The sequence below is a fragment of the Gracilinanus agilis genome, chromosome 2 (assembly GCF_016433145.1).
Source record: "Gracilinanus agilis isolate LMUSP501 chromosome 2, AgileGrace, whole genome shotgun sequence".
Classification (NCBI taxonomy): domain Eukaryota; kingdom Metazoa; phylum Chordata; class Mammalia; order Didelphimorphia; family Didelphidae; genus Gracilinanus; species Gracilinanus agilis.
The window spans coordinates 320,797,478-320,805,250 of record NC_058131.1 but is presented as its reverse complement, the minus strand read 5'-3'; positions in this window follow the sequence as shown (position 1 = coordinate 320,805,250).

The window sequence follows — 7,773 nt, the reverse complement described above, 5'->3', positions numbered from 1 at the left end:
TGTGGAAACTGGATGCTTGTTTAGCAGTCTAGCAGACCATTATTTCACTGTGTAGTGTTGTGTTAGCTAGAAACAAAAAGAAAAAAAAGGTTATTTCCATATATTCACAATTAACATTATATGTATTAAGGCCAATTTTGATTTGCTACATAAGCTAAAACATTTATTTACTTTTTGATATTTATTCATTTAATTAAGACAATATAGGATTCAATTACTAAACTAAACTGAATGATGGTAAAACTTCAATAATTCTGTCTAAAAACAAAATCACATATTAATCATTCTTATAGACTAATTTCAGACATGAAATGCTATGATAATAAACACAACTGGCAATTGTTTCCTTCATTTTTGTAGGAATACAGTCTTTTGAAATCCAGATTTTATATAGAAGTGAAAGGGATTCTCCTTCAAATGAATATTCATAATAACCTTGGTAAAAGCCAGATCAGCTACACAAACAAATAACTTCCTTCATTATTTAAGAAACTTCAAAAAATTTTGGCATGGTGCTTCAATGACTCAATACAATTGCACAATAATAACAAATTTTAGAAAAAGTATATTTTTAGAGAATCAAGTAATTTTAAAACATTTTAATGTTACTTTGCCCATTATCTGAAATGAAAGCACACTGATATAAGTATATCCCCATATCCCCAACCTAAAATTAATGTTTTATAAATAATGAAAGTTCAAAGCCATAACATTAGTGTTAGTTCATTCATATAGATAACATTTATAAATTCATTTTTCCTTGAATGGAACTGAAGCATTTTCCCCAATTAAGAGATTTTGTAGGTAATTTAAATTTTAGCTATTGGTAAAAAATTCTTTTTCATAGATATAAAGTACAGTTTTCCCATGAAGCCCAAGTTTATGCCTTATACATGAATTCTTAATTTTCAAATTGAGGAAATAAAAAGTATCCTTGTAATCACATTTCAAAATGCAATTCAATTCAACAGACATGGACTGAGTGGCTAAGTAGCTACTGATAAGGGACAGAAGTAGAGGGAGGAAGGGGAGAAAAATATAAAACTTAGAAAAGATATGTGTCCTGTCCTGCCCTCATGGAGCTTACATTCTAGTTGCTTCTACAAATATGTACCCAGTCAAGCTGCATGCAAAAGAGAGAAGTGGGATTATACCTATGAATTCACAAATTTTCAGATCTGGAAGGAATCTTAGTCTACATGTCACAGATAATGAAACTGAATGCCAGAGTATTTGAGACTATTTGCTCAAGACTATGTAGTTAGTCTCTTGATTACTTTACATTACCTTTACATTACAGAGGAAGAGTACAGTTGTGTTGATATTTGTGTGACTTGAAAAAGATATTCTCTGTAAAAATGCCTAAACAGTACACAGAAAAAGTTTTACTAATTATACTTATAATTTCTAAATCTTGGATGAAGTTTACCAAAAGGGCTTTTATTTGCTTTGTAAAACCTTTATCATCACTTTGGAAAGATCACTAGATTTGAATTCAGATGTTTGCCACCTATTTGATCTCAGAGAAGTCACTTGACTGCTCCAGGTCTCAGTTTACTCAATTGAAAAGGTGTTTAAACCATAGTGGAACCAACTTGTGAGCCTAAGATTTATTTGCAAAGTCAATGAAAAGAATCCCCAAACCCATAAGCACACCAAGGTTTGTAATTTTGATCTTTATTAGCTCCAATAAGCAAAATAAGAAAACCTATGAAACTTAAATGTCTTATACATAAATCTATTACTGTTTTTTTTTTTGAAACTCAACCAGTCTGAAGCACAGAAGCTACTCAGAAATAGATCTAACTACTGATTATCATCAGATCTTTGACCTGTAAATAATCTGATGAGTTGCCCATTTTCTCAACCCCACCCCCTTCCAAAGGTACACACTATGTTGATATGCAGACACCTGATCAACTTAGCCCAATGTAGCTCAGGATCATCTGGATCAGGATCCAAAATCAGGAGATCTCCAAACTTCAGCCTGCCTAGTAGCAGGTAAGCACCACGTAGCCTTAGATAATATTCTTTTTTCCCCCAAATATATGTAGATACTGTTGTAATTAACAAAATATAAATTAATTAAAAGGATTGCTGAAGTCACATGTATTGTCCCAATCAACAGATGCTAAGAGTACCAACAACTACTATCATGTAAGGGTAGGGGGAGTGTTCACTTATGGAATTTTAAATTAAGCATCCTACTATTTAAAAAATTTGGGAACCAAAAAAAAGATTATCTCCTATGATCTTATGACAACTAGTATTAAGACTAGAAATAATGTAACAATGGGTATTAAATTCCAAATAAACTATATTCGAGAAAATGGCATTACCATTAGTGTCACTGTCTCCAACTTGAAAACTTTCAGATATAAAAATCTGACTATGGCATATTTCAAAAATACTTCCTATCTCAAATCCAGGACAATTAAAAAGTACTTATGTAAACCTGATAGGTTTTCTGAGTACTAGAAATCTGGTATTTAAGGCAAATATACATAGGATACTATACTTTGTTCATAAAACTGTTTACTGGATGATACTTTAGAGTAAGCACCACAGTAAAGAAAGGTTTTAAAAAGCAATCTGAGATTGAAAAAGGTATGTCCTCCCAAGGAAAAAGAAAGTCCTCCCAAAAAAATTCAAGATGAAAATTCTATTCCTGTTGTGCTTTAAATGTCTATAATGATTTTAAAATATTCCAAAAATTGTATGTAAAATTGAATTCCAAGATATAAACAGAGTCTGTAAGGTAGTTTTACAAATTTACTCTGAAATAAATTCCCAGATCGTTCTAGGCAGATTTATACCAGCCTTATTCACAATTAATTAAAATTAAGTTTTTAATTTTTAATTTTTAAAAATAGTTTAGTTCAAATATCACAAATAAATCTGACCAGCTTCTATACTTGATTTTAACAATCTATGAACTCATCACTATCTACAACCTCAAACAGTCTTCAGTGCTGTTTGAGGAAAAAAGATCATTTGTTTCATATATTGATATTTTCCCCTAAAATTTGCTATGGAGTACTCTAATTCAGTCAAGTTGTACCACCAAAATATTTAATGAATTCCTTTTTCACACCAAGACAATCATCATTTGTTTTGAGTTTAAATTTCTTGAAGAATTCAACCGCAGTCATATGAAATTTTAAAAATTTCTGCATCCCAAACCACCTTAAATATAGCTTTGCAGAACTGTTAACTGCAGAAAAAATAAAGTTGATGGCAAATATTTGCCACAATTATTCTTAAATAGATTAAAAAGTCAAAATAGAAGGTGTATGCAATTTAATTTCCACATGAATTTAAATGAATACCTTTACAAAAGAGAAAATATTTTTAATGAAAAACATGGGGTAAATTTCCTTCCAGAAAGATTCTAAATCACTTCTGAGTAAAGCTACCTATTTGTTTATGCCTAATATGCTTATCAAAGCCAGAACTTTTATAAAAGACTACTCCAATTCTCAATAATTACGTCACTTTAAATATTTTCATTGTAGCAATATGATCAACATTCTTCCACATAACTTGAAAGATGCATGAAAATTATATGGTATCACTTCAATCCAAATATTGGAGGATACTCATGTCCACTGAATAGATCCTTAATTGGTATTTTAGCATAAATAGACCTTTGATCTATTTAAGAAGAATTTTTTTATATTCTGAAACTTAATTCTGAAAATTCTGAAAAAAACAATTTTTTAAAATCCTGAATTTAAATATAGTGCTTAATTTTTTTTAATTAGGCAGAAGGTATTAAAACAAATTGATCTTGAAATTTCTTGGAAAAAACACTTAAATTAAGCACTAGAGTTGTAAATAAAAGCTTTCTAAACTGAAGCACTGTAAACTAACTTTGGGTATGTAAAATTCTAACAACTGTTTATGAAAATAATGAAGTTTGCAAAGAAATAGACAAACTGAAAACTTTCCAAGTAGAAAATCTAAGAAAAAAAATCTAAATTTCAATCATTCAAAGAATTAAGCAAAATACTTAAAATTAATTTTAATTTAGTAAACTTAGTTAATAACATTAGACAGCAGCTAAATGTGGAATTTTAAAAATCCAAATGTAATTTATCATTCTTCTGCTGCCCAGCATACTTATGCAATGAATAGGAACCTAGGTGTTTTGTTTTGTTTTTTAATGAATGAATGTTGTGTGACTTTGAGGAATTTTCCTGCTCTAGTAAATTTTCAAGTTGTAAGTCCCTCCTTGTCATTTGCTAACATTTGCTAAAACTGCAGGAAAGTTACAAATTTCCCTCACAAAAATAATAAACGAAAAAATTGTTTAAAAAGAGTAAATGCACACTTGAGCAATTTCACTTTGTTATTGGCAAATCAATCTGTTAGCAAGAAGTTCACTATAATACTTGATTTTATACTAATGTAGAAAAAGGTTTATGATTCTACCATTGCAAAAATTCCTAATCCACTATTTTATAATAGAAATATAGAATTCAATGCTACAAAAACTCTACTGAAGTTAGGCTATTATATGAAAACTAGTTAGCCAATTAAACAAATTGTCTTAAAATATGTATATCTGGTTTTTAAATCATACATAAAATGGTATAAATATCATCTAACATATAATCTTTCTTTTAAGTATGACATTGGTAAGTCATTTTACCATTCTGAACCTTAGTGTCACATCCATAAAATGAAAACCCAGGGATAGGGGTGGGGAAGTACACATGGATAATCTCTAAACTCTAATCTAGTTCTGAAATTTATGATCCTGCCAGGATGTGCCTAGAAAAGAAAGTGGGGCAGATCATTCAGCAAGAAATTACAGTTACCCAAGTAATTTTTTCAGTGATACCAAGGAAATGTCAAAGGAACCAATGGAAGGCTACCAGATAATTGGGGGATTCCTAGAAACAAGAGACCCCTAAAAAATCAGGATGAAAAAATATGGATGGCTTACAATGGAATTAATTTTTTTTAATGTATCATTTATTATGAATGATAGTGGTTTCAAATTTACAAAGTACTTTCCTAATAATATTCCTTTGCAATTTGGGGGAAAAGTTTGGAAGAGGCATTTTGGAATGGATGAGTCCAATCTGTGATTTCAATGATTTAGGAACTCCTGGCTAGGAAACTCTATTCATTATAGCAAATCCATAACTGTTCTACAACTTAGAGAGTGGTCTGGACCATTAAGTGGCTAATTGTTTGGCTAACTCCTAGGTAAGATTTCTGTTCCTTATATTAAGCTGATTCTTAGTATAAGTACCATTACCACCATTTTATAGATGAGGAAATTTAGGCAGAGATTAAATAAATGGTTTACATAGGGTTGCCCAGGAATGATTCATTGGTCCTGAGATTCAAAACCAGATTTTTCTGCCTTGTAAGTTCAACACTATTGCAACCATAACTTTTCATTTTGCTACTTAAAATGCTTGGTTAGAATTTTAAATTGATTTAAATCAATCATTTTGACTGCAATTTGAGCCTCTAACTCAGAAACAAAGGAAATAATCTAAGAACTCTAAATTGGTATATTAAATTACATAGAAGATTTTGAGGAGAAATGGGCTTAAATATAACATTTTAAAAGAACTTCTCCATAATTTAGCTGTTTAAACACTATGCTCAAGTTACTTTGAAGTTTAAATCAATTACTTACTGGATATAAGGTTAAACTTTCAACACTATTTCTAAAACACAAATCTTTTTTATTGTTTATTATAGTTACCACTCCCAATAAAATTCAAGATCCTTCAGCAGCTTATAAAAGACTAGAAATGAAGACATATCCCCTTTAGATGGCACAGTTGTGTTTATTTCATCATATCAAGTAATTTTTGCTGTGTATATTTATCTTTTCTAGAGAAAGTCAAGCAGAAATATTTATCCTTATAGTGACATTAGGCTAATTTTTGACAGAATGACCTACCAATAAGCTTGTTTTCATCTGTTTTTAATGAAATAATTTATTTCTTAAATAAGTGGCCATGCTCTGAAATCTACACTACTATAAGATGGGGTTCAAAAGAAGCATTACCCTATGCTCTGGAGATGTCTCTTTACTAAAAGTAAATATGACTGGGCAAAGCCACTCTAAAGAAAGCCTTTCACATTATAAAGACATAATAAGGACAATTTCAAGAAGTTACTGAAGTTAACAGTGAAATGGATGCAGTACATCAATTCCTTTTTTTCTTCAGCCTACTTTATTTTATCTACTGTTGCTAAATTTTTCAAATGGGGAAAAACACATTCTGCTTCTGGCTAATACAATAAAAAAGTATTGCTTAGAATACTGCTACAATTATAACACTAAAATACTAAACTACAATACAAAATTTCTAAGTTTTTTTAAATTAAAAAAACTTTTAAAATAACAAAAGAAGAAATAAAATGTTAAAAAGTTGGCAGTCATGTAAGGAAACCATCTAATTAATACAAAGTCATTTGACCAAGAGTTAAAGGCTTCTAGTACTCGTGATCTTGAAAATGGGTGGTTTCCAAAATTGTTTAACAAATCTTTTTTCCCCTAAATATAACAGAAATTGAATTTTGCAACATTTTTTGTTTTAGTAATTTCCTCAAATAACACAGAATTTGATATATTGATGTTATAAGGAATAAAAGGGGAAGAAGAGGTTAAATTTAACAAGATACAATAGCTTTCAAATGGTAATCCAAGAAAGAACTTTTAGGTGTATTAGTAATATGCCCCTTAGATGAAATGTGAGGGTTCAGGTTGGGCAGACTCCACATAACAAATACTCTATTTAGATGTATTTTTGTTCTTGTCCCTTCTCTGTTTGTGCCACATTGTTTTATTATTGAAACTAAAGGTGAAGACAGCCATCCTGACCTTTTCCATTCCTTAAGGCTCAGTAAGAAAAGTAGACACTATTTCCTCTAACATTCACTAACAAGATGCCCTGTTCCGTTTTAAATGCCTGGAAAACAATGATGCTTTATACCATTCCTCTAAGATGGTGGAAGAGTCGCCCCAAGAGGCTTTCTCACAAGGAGGGGGAAAACACAGAACACACAAACAGACCAATAAATAAATTCCCTGGCTCTCTTTCATTCGATTTCCCTAGTCACATCCCCAGGGCCACCCTTGTAACCAATCCTCTCTCCTCTTACTGCTGAGATCTCTTTGCATGGCACCAAGGGGCATTGTTTGACCTGGGTCAAAATACAGAGGCAGATATTCAAAAAGACAGGTGTGTGTGCCATTGTAAAACCAGGGGCAGGGTCTTCTTCTCATGTAGAATTCAGATTCCAAACCCTAGCTGGGTCTCAGAAGAAATAATACATTTGGCAGAATTTATGAGGTCTAACTCCATTCAAACTCTAAAACACCATGATTTTCTGTTAATTTCAGAATCATTCCTAGTCTGTTGTCTTGGTGGTTTTTTACACACACAAAAAGGAAGGAAAAAGACAAAAGGGAATGAGGAAGGGGACAAGATAGGGTGAAGGAGGGGAAGAAGGGAATAAATGTTAAATGACTGGGAAAGAAGAGGGAGTGAAGAAAAGAGGAAAGAAGAGTACGGATTGAGAGGGAGAGAGAAGGAAGGATAGGAAAGGAGTCTGGGAGAGGGGGAAAGGTGCGGGAGTAAGGGGAGACAAATGGGGAAGGGAAAAGGGAAAAAAGGAACGAGGAAGGGGGAGGGGAAGGGGAAGGAAAGAAAAGGGAAAGGAAGGGAAGAGAAGGGGAAAGGTGGAAGGAAAGAGAAAAGGGGAGGTAAAAGAAGAAAAAAAAGAAAGGGGGAAAAG